General features: G+C 39.3%; 1 protein-coding gene across 12 annotated transcripts in view; it reads right to left on the bottom strand.

The window, feature by feature from the left end:
• HTR2C (5-hydroxytryptamine receptor 2C) overlaps positions 1 to 16259 on the bottom strand; it is a 286890-nt gene that overhangs the window by 240126 nt on the left and 30505 nt on the right. For 8 of the 12 annotated variants that reach the window (XM_068696876.1, XM_068696854.1, XM_068696853.1 and 5 more), the window contains exon 2: positions 10751 to 10840. The exons of the other annotated variants lie outside the window; for them this stretch is intronic. The gene's annotated coding sequence lies outside the window, so the exon portion shown is untranslated. The remainder of the gene's footprint in view (positions 1 to 10750; positions 10841 to 16259) is intronic. 12 annotated transcript variants of the gene reach the window in all.

Genomic DNA, 16259 nt, shown 5'->3' with positions numbered 1-16259 from the left:
AAATTAAGAAAGCAAAAATAGAAACAGGTTTTTAAAAGAGCACCTCTGGCTGACCCTAAGAATATCTTTTGTCATCCCCCCCAGCTCCAGCAATACTATCAACCAGCTGGCTGCATAATTTAGCATACAGTATCTTATGCATCTTGATGTTATCACAACACTTTATAGATGCTAATGGAAATGGTTAAATTGACTTTTTAGATCTTATATAGTGCTTGCTTTGGTCTGCAGAGGTTTACTCTGCACCCAGTCAGCTGCCTAATCTGATGTACTGAAATCTACTGTCAAATGAAGCACAAAGTAAAACGCATTTAATAAATGGAATAGAGACCAGCTGACCATGAAAAACATATTGTTCAGTCATTCTTCCTTTAAACCTTTAGCTTTTCTAAAACCCACACAAAGGTATCTCTAATACGCCCAGCTTTAATTTTTAGAACTCCTTTTTTCCTAGGCTCATTCCTTCTTCTGTGGCTTGCTATTATAAAGACCATGCAGTACAATTTACTAAAAAATAATAATGCTAATAAACCACTATGCAGTATATTTTATTTCACAAGTTTACTACAAATTTCATGCATTTTGTCATAAACTAACAAAGAATAGAAAAGTGCTTTTTGCCTGCCTATGGCTTTTACTAATTAAAGCCAGTAAGGACTTTTTTTCCAAGCCATCTACCAAAAAAAAAAAAAAAAAAAAAAAGAAAAAAAAAGAGTTAAGACACTGGAAGAAAGCAGTAGCATACCAGCAATGTTGCAGTTCAAACAGTTCATCATCAAACTGTTTGTTGTTGTTGTTTGTTTGTTTAAATCAAACATCAGTCCGGCAGGATAGATATCATGCCCAGAAAGATGTTTTCCCAGGGTGAAAACAATCCCTCAATCCTTTGCGATCTATCTGTTCTGACCCTGTGATCTTCCGCATGCACACACGGGGAAGTTGACAGTATAATTTGTAGAATATCAAAATATGGATTCCACCCCCACACTCCCAAATTAAACCCTATAAGAAAGAAAGAAAGAACAATATGGATTAGCTGAATCTAGGAAGGTGGAGAAAAAAAAAAAAGGCTGTTGCTAAACATAACTCCAAGAGAACTGCACTCATTATAATAACACGATTATCACTACAACTGCTTGGAAGATAATTATTTCCACTAAGATGCTGCTACTTTTTGCAAAACATATATGTTTCCATTTGCAATGATCCCATCTAACGTCTGCATTTATATCAAGATATTAGACGGGGGACAGGTAAAAATAGCATGATGAAGTTCTTGCATTCTTTCTGTATGACATGTTCCTTATTATAACTTGGTCTACATCTATGTTATGAATCAATCGAAGGGGAGGGTAATACAAAGGAGGGATGCACAGACAAAATAAAGGACAAACATTCAGTTTCTTCAGTAAAGCAGACAAGCCTCCAAGTAAAGGTGGTGAGATTTGTGTTGAGGAGGAGGAGAATAAGAACATGAAATATATCGACCATCCATAATAGTTAATATGAGTTATATACAAGGATAGCTCTCTGAAACTGGCAGGGACCTCTTTGAAGGCATATTGTCCAGGGAGCAAGATGCCCCAGGGTTTTTAAGTCAGACCATCCAACCATGAGGTACCAAACCCTGTCAACAACTGAAATGAGCACATTATGAAGGGAAACAGGAACTAGGGCACACCGGTAAATTCAGTAAAACCATCTTGAAAACACTGGAGCTAAGAGATTAGCAAGCTAGACAATACTTTTCCTCCATGCTGTCATGGCAGACTGTTTAAAGCCTGTCAGATGCTCTTCTGGGAATCCCTTTGTAGATATACTGAGAGCAGAGGGAGAGCAGGGAATCAGTCAATACTTAATAACTTTATTACTCAGACAATACTATATGAAATTAATAGAAAATTACAATTACATTTGGGAAAAAATGTTTGTCTTTTGCAACAAAAATCAGATAGCTTAAAGTACTTTGAAAGGTTTTTCTCTTAAATATTTAAGAGGCACACACCTGTGCTGAAGCTGTTGCAGAATTCTTGAGAATCTCTGACTACCAGAGAGTTTCCAGAAATACTTTCAGCCAAGACTGAAAGTTTTCTTTTTTCCCATCTCACTTTCTTTTTCAAATCATGTGTAAAAATGTGACCGCACTGAAATCATTAGCACCACCCACCGGGCAGATCTGTTTGGCACTGTATGCTCGCTCTCTCACAGACAGTTGGAGTCTATCTGGACACCAGGGAAGAGGCTTCCAAAGCACCAGCAGCCTTACACTGCACAAACTGCGGTAAGTTTCTTTCACATGGAAGAAAGAAAATTTCAAAAGGAAGCCCAGGAGCACATTTGCTTTTAGCTCCTACATCACATTCATACAACTACTGTTGGAATGATGCACACCTATTGGGAAGTCCAACATTTTAAAAGAATTGAACATGAAAGAGAGATAGAAATAGCCAAAAAGCATTTGAGAGGTAGAGAATATCCTTCACAGTATGACACCCAAAGAGCTTCTTACAGAAAAACTAGTACTGAGCAGTTAGTGACCTGTAGAAGTGCACAACCTTCCCAGAAAATGTTGAGTACTGAGTTCGGTTTTTGGCCCCTGACTAGAAGAAGGTTATTGAGTTGCTCAAGTGATTATAGAGAAGAGCAGCAAAACTGGTGAGGGAACTAGAATACAAGGCACGTGGGGAGTAGCTGAGAAAGCTGGGACTGTTAAATCTGGAGAAAAATAAGGCCAAGGATGGACCTCATCACTCTCCACAATGGCCTGAAAGGAGGCTGCAACAAGAAGGATACGTCTCTTTTCTCAGGCTTCAAGTGATAAGACACGACCAATGGCCTCAAGCTGCACCAGGGGTGGTTTAGATTGGATGTCAAGAAGAATTTCTTCATGGTAGGGGTAGTTAGGCATTAGAACGGGATGCAGAAAGACCTGATGGAGTCATAATTCTTGAAGGCATTTAAGGGACTTGTGGACGTGGCTCTTTAGAATAAGGCTTAGTGGTGGACTTGCAGTGGTAAGTGGATGGTTGGATTTGATGATCTTAATGGTCTTTCCCAACCTAAGTGATTCTATGTTTCTAAGTCTAACTATCAACATATACAGCATCAATATACCCTAAATAACAGAAAAAGCAAAGAAAAAAACAACGTCACAAAGTTACTGATTCTGGTATTAACTTACAAATTAATAGACTTAGAGTACTCAAATATCACGCATTGCTTGGAAGATTGGGAGCACTTCTTTCATTGCTGTTCTGTATCTGTCTTCCTGCAACAAACACCCTGAAGGAAATAATTATTTTGTACCACCTCCCCCCTCAAACACAAAGCTCTGAATAGCAATATAAATTTAGTTTTCTCAAAGAAGTGGTAATTTGCCTGCCTTTGCTTATCTTTATCCTCCAAGGAGGAAAGGAGAGCAGTGGTACTCTCACAAGTTCATTTGATTGGCAAATGCCTGAAGTCTTCTACTGATCTTTAAATGCACTCTGAATCTAATAAAATCTTTGACACCAGCACTGGAATATTTCATACACTGCAGTTTAATTTCATTCCTTATTTATCTGACAACTGCCAAACAAGTGGATATTCCATGAAAACTAATACAGCACTAAATGAGACATGAACCATTCATAAAATACTGTGTGCACATGCATGCATGCCAGCCCACATATCCCACTATTTCTTTATGAAGATGTCTGATTTGTTTTAAATATTCTGACTGGAAACACTCTGCTTCAGAAATCTCTCTACAAATACACCCAGGAGGAAGTTTGACACATAAAGCATAAACCCTTTGGTATCTAGACTTAGTCCTGCAGAGGAATCATCCGTAGCATTTAAAAAAAAAAATCTTTTTGCATACTGCTGTTTCTTAAACTTGTATTTTATACTGTGAACATAAGACATGAGAACATCACAAATTGGTGTTATACTACTGCTTGAAAAAACACATCATGCCCAGATGTACAGAGAAGCCTGGTTTACAGAACTGAGACACCAAAAGTAATCATTTCCTTCTGCTCAAAAAAAAGGCTACTAGACCATCCAAACATCAAGAAGAGAGAGAACCAATGGAAAAGAGTTCAGAGGAAAGAAAATAAATAGCTGAAAAAGTAAAATATGTTATATAATTTATCAGGAAGAACTGGAAAATGTGGTTTGCTCTACTGGGCAAAAAAAAAAAGAGAGGGGAGACGCAGTACTAAATCAGACTTGCTTGCTACAGAGTCACACAATATTCAGGTCAGAAGGAACTGCTCAGAGAGCTGCTCCCTGCCACAGTACACCTCTGTTTTTCCAGAGGCACATATCCAACTTGACCTTCACTGATGAAGCCTCTACAGTTTCCCTGAGCAATAAATTCAGACGCTTTCATACTACTCCCTTAAAAAGTTTTCACCTAAAATACAGCCTAAATCCTCCTTGTCACAACAAAAGACTTCTACACTTGGAACACAGAAACAAAAATACTGTCCTCTTAAAGTAACAGTATTGCCATACTTCCCACCAACTTTCAGTTCTTGATGCTAAACAAGCCCAGTTTGTTCAGCTTTCCCTGACAATCATTCTTTCTAGTCGTGAGCCAGTTCATTTTGCTCATTTCCAGGCCCCTCCCAGTTTTCTCCCCACTCTCCTGATGCTCCAGCTTTGTGTATTGTGCACGTCTAATCTTCTAGGCTACTTCTCCATTTATCCCCCTGCACAACATCTGCCTGTGTCAGAGCAGTGAGGCACCTGGTCTCCCAAGCAACCATCATCCAACTGTGCACATCTGGCCCTGTCTCTGCCACAGCTACCTCTCCAGCCACTCACCAGCCCACAGTTGTGCAGTCAATCATTGCTGCCCTGTTGTCATGTCTGGCACCTGCTAAACTGCATCCTCTGGTTTCAGAACGTATTTAAAACTGTCAAGACAAATTGCAGTTTCTGGTTCTGTTTTCCAGTGTATATACATCCTCGCCAATGGTCTATTCTCTATAACAAGAAGAACACAAGATCAGATATTAAGATATTTCCAAACAATTATAATTAAAACTCTTAGGGAACCTGTAGAAACTCCATGCTGGTGGTCCTTAGGAAAAGGCTAGCGAAACTTCTGTTTGAAAGAAAATAGCTACAGTTAACTATGCTTAGGCTGGAGAGATGACATAGATAGCTGGTTGAACTTACTTCATAGGACATGAAAGCAAGGGTTCTTGCTCTATTCACACATTCATTTAATATATTGTTGCTGTGTGTCAGAGTGACAATGTGCAGAGCCCTGTTTTGACAGCTGTCTCATCATCAAACACTCCAAGCACCAGTGGAGCTTAAAGGAACATGTGGATGGAGCAAGAGTCCTTGCTTTCATGCCCTAAAGGGCTCCCAAATTTCTCTGAAAGTGACATTAATTCCCAAGGGGGCAGGGGAGGAAGGAGGATGGATACTGTTTCCAGGGAGCACTTGACTGTGCTTGCAGATGCGAGTGGAGGTGCCCTTGTGTTTCCGCATCATCTGAGCTTTTGTTTCCCACTCCTTACTCTGCTACTATTCCTTCAGGTCTCAACCAGAACAGAACTTTTTTTTTTCCTCCCAGAAACACCTCATTCCTGCAGATTGATGGGTTTTGTCTTGATGCCTAATCCCCACAAAGTCATACTTCTCTTTCAAAGGAAGGCTCATACTTCACTCATAATCCAAGGCTACATATATTAATAATATACAAAAGCCATACAAACACCTTTAACCTGCTGGAAGCAATAACCTATTGATTTAACATTTTGCTCACTACTAATAATAAAAGAATGAAACCAAGCCACTACATCACAAACTGTCACTAGCAGCTCAGAACAATGAGATGCCTTTTGGATCAACAGAAGCATGGCAACTCCAGTAAACTCCCATTTCATACCTGCACTGAACTGCAGACAGTACTGCAAGTCACCTCCCTTCACCAGCTTTCAGCCCTCACCCCACCTCCTATACCTGCATATGACCAAGTGCAGTCAAAGAGCACTAAGCACAGATTTGGTAATGAAAAGGTTTTGAGTCACGTAAGTGCTCGAGTTTTGGATATGTCAATTAGTATACTTACAAACAGGACATAAAGAAGTCTAAATCAAAGCATATGATATCTGAATTCAGCTCTGAAGTTTTAAAATAGCCTTCCTGTCACCCAAGAACACCAAACAATCATGCCCAAAGCTGGATACACATTCTCTCTTTCATCAATGAATCTTTGCTCTTGCCTTCCTCTAATTGACACATTACCTTGAGTTGTCATATCCCATTATACGCGATGTGACATAAGATGACATGAATAATGCATCCTACTTTGATAAGAACAAATTCATCAGATTAGCTTTGGGGAAAAATAGGAAAGCAAAAGTGTACTGACCAGCAGTCAGTACACAGCTTGAATTACATTATATTATTAACAAGTTGACTGCCTCTCTCATTAAAAAAACAACAAAAAAAGCCAAAGTGAAAAAGAAATTTATTTCCTTGGAAAAAAAAAAAAATAGGAAAGCTTCCACAGACCTTCTGCCCTTCCCCCCAAATCCTACAGAAGTTAAATTAGTCACTTCAGCATTGGTTGATGTTGAGCTATTGGTCACCAGATACTAACAGACACACCACATACTTCTTTTCAAAAGTGAAGGACATAAAGAAAAAGGACCTTCTTTACTGGCTGAATCTTTGACTAAACAGATACCACCACCACCACCCCATACACTCCCTCCACCCTATTGTTGTATAAACTGGATGTCCACGGTTACTGGAATGTAGCCATTAAGTTGAAGAAAGTCAATTAAATTTTCTGTTAATTAAAATCTGAGCTAGTGAGCTTCATGCCTACTTGTGGTGAGGAAGAATAGCACTTAGCAAATAACAGTTTCCTCAGAATTGCTCTTCATGGCCAGCAGCCTGCTGGAGCGGTGAGCATATGATAGGAGTGGGTGAGTTCTCATCTCTTTATAAGCACATATATATTCCCTCACTCGGAGTAAACATGAGAAATTCTCTTATAAACTATCTGGATTCCCAGTCTCTGTATTCCCATCCGGCTTGTGGGACCACATGCAGACTAACCAGGGAAGGAATCTGGCCCCCTGCTTTTATTTTTACCCATTGTGCTTCCACCATACCTGAGTGAGTGAGAAACCATAAGCTTCCTTGAGACAAAAGGCAGGAGAGGGAGCTACAGTTTTCAGAAGAGTATATCTTTCAAGATATAGCATCTGTCCTTTCTGTTTCTTTCAACTGATAGGGAATTTGGTTTGGGCCAAAGTCACTGTTACATTAGGAATGAGAGCAGCCTAATGTGACACTGTACCCAGAATGAATGTGGCAGAGTGACTTCAGCTCGTTCATTCTTAGGGGTGATATTTCAGACCACTCGATCCATGATGCATAGTAGGCAAATTTACACTGATGCAGTAGGTGACTTTAATTTCATTTATGATCAGGTCATATTGTTGCTTGGTATAACAGAATAGGTTTGGGCTGGAGCCATTTAGTTTAAAGGATTAGATAATAAGGATTATATAGCATTCATAATCAGAAATAAGTTCTGTTAGGATTTTGCACAGTAACATTATTAGTGCAGCACAAAATCTCAGGACATCCAATTTGATAATCCTTCACATTTGAAGGCAGCTGAAGCAGCATCTGATTTAGAGACAATTAACTTTCAACTGAGACAGAATGATATCAGGGAGCAGTCAGAACTAAAACCTAATCTTTCTGATATATATGAATTTCAAGAATTTTTCAGCTTGAAAATTGTTGTCGCTGCTATAAACGGGATTCCAGGCAGATGTATAGGACTGACAGATTTCCCATATCACAAATATAGTAGCTGCAAATCCTGCTCAAATAACAACCTTGATCCCCTCACTTTCTAGACAGTTACTAAAATATGAAATAATCTTTTTAAAGCTTCCTCGGGTTCTTCCCCAACTTCATTACTGAAATCATTTGTCAAATCTTAATGAGCAAACTAATCATCTCACTCTTTTTTCCTGTTCAGCTGTAGCAGGTCTTTGTCTTGTTTACGTGGCAGTTCATGCCCAGATTTAGTCATAACTGTAATTCACATTAATACGTGGCATTTTCAGAAGAATGTGTATATTCCTCAACAGTGATCTACATATTTTAAAATCTTAGGTTCTTCCTGAGAAAACACTGAGAATGAAATGAACGGCAAACTTGTTTGGGGACCACAGAGCTGGGCGGGTAGAGGTGGTGGTTGTGGCTGTCTGCCTGCTGCCAGGCAGATGGTACCGATGCCTCTCTGATTCCACTCCCCTGCAGCCAGAAGGTCTGCAGGACTCCTGGACAGGAAGACACTAGCTCTGCCCTAGCTAATATTGAAAAATCATTTCTATTTAAAGACTACTTATTCTTTTCTAACATACACATGCCTACCCAGAAGAGCTTGGCACCTGGCAACTTGCTTTACTGTTCTAAGGTAGGTTTCTGTCCAGCTTTTCTAAAAACTGATAGCATATACCCACATTTCTGCATGAATCTAAGGATGAAGCCATATCTCTGGTAATGCTGCAGATGGGCTCAGTCATGCACAGTGGTTGGCAGCTTCAGAGCAGTCCCTGCCTTTTCATGGAAGCAAAACTGAAAACAGCATTCAAAGAGCTCAGCCTCCTGAGCCAGGTATTCTAGGAAGACTTTGACTTTGCTAGGAAACCCCAACCCTGCTCTGATCTGGGTTACTTTCAGCATGAAGCTGCCAACACAGAAACTGCAAACAATGTGGCTTCACAAGAAACTCCAGCATTAATTCAGAGAATCTATGCTAGGTCAGCAATGGTTTTCCAGTGAATGGCATGCCCACCCTCATGCCCTTTCTGTCACTAAAGTTGTCAGTGCTGAACATGGCTTTGAACACCTGCACTGCCTGTCAGTAACCAGCCTGCTGGTGACACAGAACCACTGTGAGCATCAAGGACCTACAGAGCTTCAAAATATGAGAAAGTGGGTAGAGGTTCAGCAGCTGAATGCCTGCTGTAGGCATCCAAAATGAGCAACACATCGCCAACGAAAGCAGCAGAAATAAACTGCAAGAGACACAGTGGAGTGAAATAAGAACCAGAGATGAGCAGAAGGGAGATTTGTTGTGATAGAAGCATAATGTATAGAGCATGGGACCATATTTCAGACCCTGGCAGTCTCATCTAGACAGAGGATTTAAACCACGTTTATTAGCATGTAGCAATTTTAACCTTTTAGTCCTTTTAGCAAGTGACTGTGTTAACATCAGCTAGTCTGTGGCACCAACTGCTGCTTCCAAAGCTGAGAAGGACAGAAAGCCCACCAACTTTGTGAGATGTGCTGAGGGGACAGAGGGCTGCAGCTGTCAAGAGAGGTTGTGGGGTATCCAAGCACACGTCTTATATGAGAACTGCAAGAAGGGCAGTTTATAGCATTCCTTACATACAGTAGTACACAGAAAGCTGAAAACTGCAAATCTGCATCAAACTTGGCTTCAACACAAGTCTATTTGTGATGCAGTGGCAGCTAGACTTTGCAGAACTATTTAATAAAGAACTAGCTGAATTCTCAATGAGTATATTTATTCCTGTCATTCATTAATATACCTGCTGGCTAAAAGTGACAAGGGACTTCCAGCATGGCTAATATGTTCTCTGTTATGGAAGAGTCAAGAATTACTGTATTCACTTTAGAAATACATTATCTATCATGGTTGGTGCACAGCTGTCTGTGTTCCTAACTCACTGGTAATTAATGTCACTGAGAAGTAACGTTAATACCACATACTGACAGAAAGCAGGGAGCAAGTCTCCTGGAATTTATGTCCTTCTCTCCCCTTAGCAGGGGGAAATTTCATGTTCGGATTGATTCAAGGGAGCTGAGATAATAACAGGACTTGGAAGGTGATTCTCTCATGTCTGAAATAAGAAATGAAAACCAGAAGTCCCAAGAAGACTGGCTGCAAAGGTATTAAATTTGCCCAGTCTCAGTGGAGATAAGGATGGCAGTCTGGCACCTAAATATACCTGTAAACTGCTTACTGGTTCTGAGATATTTTCCTCCTAATAGGTTTGTCTGGAATAAACAGCAACATTTTATCAGGATAGGCTTGTTTTTGCCTAAATGGATCAATACCCCTGAGAAAGAGCTACAGGGCTATCCTTGTGGAGGTGACTGCAATGGACACCAGAAGGCTCCATCACGTGGATGGAAAGTGCTGCTGGAAAGAGTTCACCCAGAGAAGCAGGACTGGATAGTCGGAGAGTGATGCTTTGAGGATGTACAGCAAGAAGGTCTAAGCAACAGATAGACAGTAAACTGCAACACCCTCAACAAGAAGCAGCAGAAACCTGCCTCAGAACCACTCTAGCCAACCCCTGTATGCATGCAAGAAGTAGCGAGAAGCCTTTTTTAGCTTTCTGTAGCCTAGAGGGTTTTTGGTGCAGCTGACAACCTGTTTACTAGTGATTAGTAATCAGTTAGTCTTGGAAACACTAAGCAATTTTAATAATTTTACCCTGAAGCTGTTCCAAATCTCAAAATCTCCTAAAGACTCTCAGGTTTTTTGGATTCCCACAAAGCACATTGTTTTCGCAAAACACTGCAGCTTTACCATGCACAGTAAGTAACATCACATTTCCAGTCCTCTCTGCAAACATCAGCCTGGAAACAACTACAGGCAAATCCTCTGCAGTTCCAGTTTTGGAAGCTTTTGCTCCACACTAGCAAGCATCCAGCCATTTAGGTAAGGACCCACCTGCCCAAAGTGAGCTCAGGAGGTGTCAGATCCACCAACAGGTCTGGGGCTAACCAATGCACCAGGTAGTTACTGTAGGGACTCCACATCCTGCAAAAAATGCAGTCATGTAGTTTCTGTCAGTATCGTTTATTCAGTAGATTGGAAACATGGAAAGTCACAAGACAATTTCCTCAGTCTAAATATGCTGATACCTCTTCAGACCTTCCAACATCAGACATTCAAAAATCTACACCATTTAATGGTGGTTATAAAGGAGAACGTATATAGCCATATACCCATCCTTCAATTCTGAATTGATCCTCCAGAGACACACGTGTGTGGTTTTGTGTCTACTGTCAGGTTACATTAATACATTCACTTAAAAGACAAAGCTAAGGAAAAGATTTGACCTCTCTGCTTATAGGTAGTCAGAATGCAAATCACCATGGAAATCAAGGCAGCAGATTACAAAATGTGTTGGCTGAGTGGATGTGTTACAGCCAAGAGGGACAAATGTGTTCTGCTGTTTGATTTGTACATTACAATGAGTTTTAGTTGATACAACTGTAGATGATACTGTAAGAGTTCTTAAAGAGAACTCTTAAAGAGTTCTTAAAACCCCATTCCCTAACATATTTATTTTCCCTGTCATGAAAGCAAGCAGAAAATTCTAGAGGATCTTATTTTCAGAAATCAGCCCTGTCTCAAGAAAGCAAGGACTTGGCATCCAAAAACAACACAAAAATCCAGCTGCATTTAAAGAGGGGGTTTTACTGGCCAGAGCATTTACCATATAATTACTTTGGATTCAATAACCAGAAGAGCGATTGATGTTAAAATTTTACTCTGATCCAAGCAAGTTACAGGCACTGAGGCTACTCTCCAAGGCAGCACAATCAGCAGTAAAATCACATCCAGTTGAATTCATTTGCTCTGTGCATACAGTGCTACCTAAGATGGATAGAAGAAACAGAATTTCTCTAGCTGTAGAAACTGAAATCTCAGTATGAATGACAAGGGCAAGATTTAGAGGAATGCTGGGCTATTCCCACTGTAAAAATAAAATTAAAAAAAAAAAATCAAAATACTGTTTTGCTGCAGAAAAAGCACCACTGGCTGGTGTATTTTGCTTTTAGCTTTCAGGGATGAAATCAAATGCCTCAACAAAGAAAATACAAAGAGAAATACCTACTTTATGCAATGAACTGCTGTCATACTTCAAAAATCTTAACTTGATCAGCAGAGACAATATTATTTAAGTTCAATTCAGCTCTTAATAAAGTTTTTATTATATTCAGAGAGCTCTTCACAGTCTGAGAAATAAAAATTTTTTTAAAGTGATTCTCTTCTCTCCACACTTAAGATAGGCAGTCAGGGGAAGGACACCCAAGGACAAGTTTTCAGAGCACATTTTTCAGGACTGCTCCAATTCTAATCTACTTCTACCTCCCAACACAAGTGCTTCATATTGAATCATGTTTGTTCATAAAGTTCATAAGCAATTCTGAAAAACGAAGGATAATTTAATTCTTTACCCTTAATTAATGATACTACAGTGTGAACAGGTATATTAGCATATGCACCAATTGATTTAAGTGTTCCTAAATTTATTCAAATAAAAAAAAAAATAAAAACAGCGCTGCTAAATTTCTTGTTTGTCAAATCTTTATATTAATACATGGAGAACAGCAAAGGATAAATTAAAAAAAAAAAAAGTGTTATTTATATATACATGTACACATTTGTGTATTTATTTATTAAATTATTAACAGAATTGAAAGGCTCATTCATCATTTACTGGTTGAAATTTTGTTACGGAATCATGACATTTCTCTTAAAAAATCAAAACTGAACGAAACTACTTTGAAGACGCATATCAAACTATTGTCTTGAGGGGAAATAAGTATTTACCTAGATAACAGCCTTTTGGCAGAATACAATGCAGGAAAGCTAACAAAACACATTATGTCTCATGGACTTCTTTTAAAATTACTCTAATTAAAATAACACTCTTCATTTTTAGCTATCCACAGTGTCAGAATAAATGATGGAAATTATGTTCCTTCCACCCCCCTATCCCCCTCCCCCCCCAAAAAAAAAATCCACATAAACACAAGGATATTTAATTCATAGATGCTTAAAAACACAAGCCTCTGCGCTTGTTCTCACCTATGTTTCTTCCCCAAGAAAAGGAAACGTACGTGAAAAGGCAGGGAAAGTAGGTCTGCAAGAAGCCTACCTTTCACATCTTAGGACTTTCTTTTGCAAACCCCTCAAGTTTTTGTGATAGTAGGCTATATGAAAAACAAATACTGCAGAAAAACACCTTTGATTGTTGCAATTCACTGACTATTTCCCATATCTCTCATTATCTGGGAGACCCCAGCATTTCTCAGAGTGAAGAACCGTGAGCAAATATTTCTTTTTCTTCATTTCTCAAAGGGCAATGGTTCCCAGATATCTCACTTTATTCTGTGCAAAGATATCATAGGTATTCATTTCTTCAGAGACTCCGTGAGCCTAAACTAAATCAAAATACAGTTTTTCTGAGTATACAATACAGTTTAAGGAATATTTCTTTTATGAAGATCAGCACAGGGTTGAAACTGGCTCAGCAATAGAAAGGGAAAATCAATTTCTTCTGGCTTTTGCCCATATGAGTGAGAGGGAGGGGGACTGGTGAGGAACGCATCAGGTAGACATAATGCCATACTAAAAAGCAAATTTGCAACAATTGCTATTGCACGACTGAGCAGATAACAAGGCATTTCATAAGGAAAGCTAAAAGTTCATTGAGGCATCCAAAACCTGGTATGCAAATGGAGAACACCGCACAGCCACATCAGTACAGCCACGCGTGGTACTCCTGCTGCATTGTGCACTCCCCCTGATGTTGCTCCAAGCCTTAGCAGAGCAACACAGCAGCACCTACACTGACCCACAGACACCCCGTAAATTCTCAGCTTTCCAGGGCAGCAGCCAGGCATCCTCTCACCTGAGCATCAGCTTTTTCTTGCACAAGTACATGGTCAATAAATATGCCTGTCTTCTAAATGATCACAGTTCATATACCTGCCCCTTTAGCAGGCTGAGCAATAATAAAAAACGTTGACAGATTTGTTTTGATTTTATAGACAACTATAACTGCTGATGCTCTATGGTGTTGTTTACATAGAATAAGAAGCCTATCTCAGTGTAAAATAGCATCTCTAGCAGAAGTTACTTCCCTTACCAAAAATCTTGGCACTTAAAAATGCTCTTTTAGAATACCTCATGTCAAAGACCCGTTTGGCAGCATTAGAAATAGACCCACCATTCACAGAAACATATGAAAAACAACTCAGGGAATGGAAAATGTGTTCTTATTAGCTAATCTACATTAATTTTATGCCAATAAATAGATCAAAATGCAATTTTCCAAGGTGTGTTTTCCTTCACAGTATATACTATTGCATATATTGAAGCTTAATTTACAGGCTTTAGTATCTTTGTTTCAGTAATTAAGTTATAGGAGGCATGCATGAGCGAATAGAAAATTGAATCCTTCTATTTTATACTGCCTGATATATTTTCTTTTAGGTAAAGGGTCATACTTTTGCTGTTTTGCCCAGCTAATAAAATTTGTTTCTCCCTTAGGCGATGCATCCCCATTCATTCTTCCCTTGGTTTTACTTCTATTTGGAGTATTTGGCAAAATGTAGGATTAAGTCCTCCCATTAAAACCTAACTTTATTTTTCTTGTTCAACTTTATGTATCACATTGCAGCAAGTGAAATTTGGCAGCCCTAGTATAACATTCATTTAATTAGGAGAAAAAGGGCTTTATCTATTACACACGTGTGATTCACCCAGAAATTGCCCTGGCACTGCAGTATCACTTCTGGAAGGGAAGTTTTCAAATCAAAGCTAGAAAGGCAGCATCCCCTAGTCTGTGCACCATTATCTGCTCCACATACGTGCTTGTCTGACAAGTGCTGCTTGGAGGATCCTGTCCTCCTTTTACCCTTTGAAGAGAACTCTCCCATTAATCTATTTTTACTGATCATCATGAGAAGTGAGCAGTCTTTTCTGAAACATTTAGCCGAGCAGCAGTACTAGCCCAAATGAACGGGATATGGATTGTTCATACAAAATAGTCTTGTAATTATTGTCTCCGATAGTCAGCAGTGAATACAAGAGCTATTCTCATTTTGAACTAATTAACCATGAAAAGATGTCAGGCTCTTATTATCAATCTCAATCACTCAGCAGTAGCAATACTTGCAGATCAGGTCAGGATTTGCTTCTATTGTCTCCAAAGACAAAAGTACGTTGTGGCATGGACCAGAGGAGGCATCTCTGTGGAACAGATTCCCAAATTCATCTTGCTTGGGTGCCATCACTGGCAGAACAGTAACAGCAGCAGCCACCCCCGGCTCTATGACAAGTTTCATATGCTGGCAAAGAACTGCAGCTTTCTGCGATATTTATGTAGATTTTCAAATAACCTCCAGCTCTTGAGAAGTTTGGAAGCTTGCTGTCTGAAGGAAAACTAGGATGCTGCTCCTTTGAAAGCAGCCAATCTGAATTCATAGCATCCCAGACTCAGGACCTGGAAAAATAAATCCAGGGTGCAGAAGTCTGGGAAAAGAAAACTGGGTCTCACAAACCATGGGCACCAAATCAACTAGTCATGGTTGGAATATCTTAGTTAACAGGTATGTATATAAAGCTGGAAAGAATCTTTTAACAGATACATAACTTCACTATCAACTGATTTTAAGATATTATCACATATGTCTCTCCATATCCAAAAATAAACCAATGGACACTTTATCTTGTATCTCCTCATAACATAAAATAAAGCACATGAGGTTTCCTTACTCTTCCTTGGGGCTTCCAAAGCCAAATGCTCTCTGAAAACTTTCAGAGAGTGAGAACTATGTTATGGAAAAGGTCAGGTAGGTTGAACTTGGTTTTCAGAGGTGTACTTTATGTTAGATGCATTTCACAGCTTGGGTCCCTTGGTACAAACAGCATAAAAGGAGCAAGTTATTTTATTAGGACTGCTAGGTGGTAAAGTGACCTACAAATCACTGCATTTCAAGTGCTAATTTGCTATGCAACCCCCATCATCTCTTGCGTGATATTAGAATCTTGTACTCAGGGTAGAACAGAAACTGGAACCCACTCAAAGCAAACGCTATAGATATTGTTTGACAGCTTTTATAGCAGAAACTTTATATGGAGACAAGATGCTTGATGGTGATGCAAGTATTATGCTGTACATGCAGTACCCACGACCTTCATATCTTGCAAATACTTATGCATATACACAAGTGGAAGTAATTTCATTAAAAGCAGAGGCACTGTTCTGATGAAAAATGTTAAATCTATCCCTAAACACTTGCAAAATTTGCAAGACATAAATCCTGTCATGGTAAACGATCTGGAGTCTACCTCAGACTTATCAGGGTTTCTGGGAGGTTTGTTTGTTTTTATTTCATTAATTGTTCTCAATCATCCCTGAGGTTCTGGAACAATAATC

This window comes from Anas acuta, chromosome 13 (assembly GCF_963932015.1).
Source record: "Anas acuta chromosome 13, bAnaAcu1.1, whole genome shotgun sequence".
Classification (NCBI taxonomy): Eukaryota; Metazoa; Chordata; class Aves; order Anseriformes; family Anatidae; genus Anas; species Anas acuta.
Note: the sequence above shows the minus strand (reverse complement) of the source record. Positions and strands in the feature narration are given on the sequence as shown.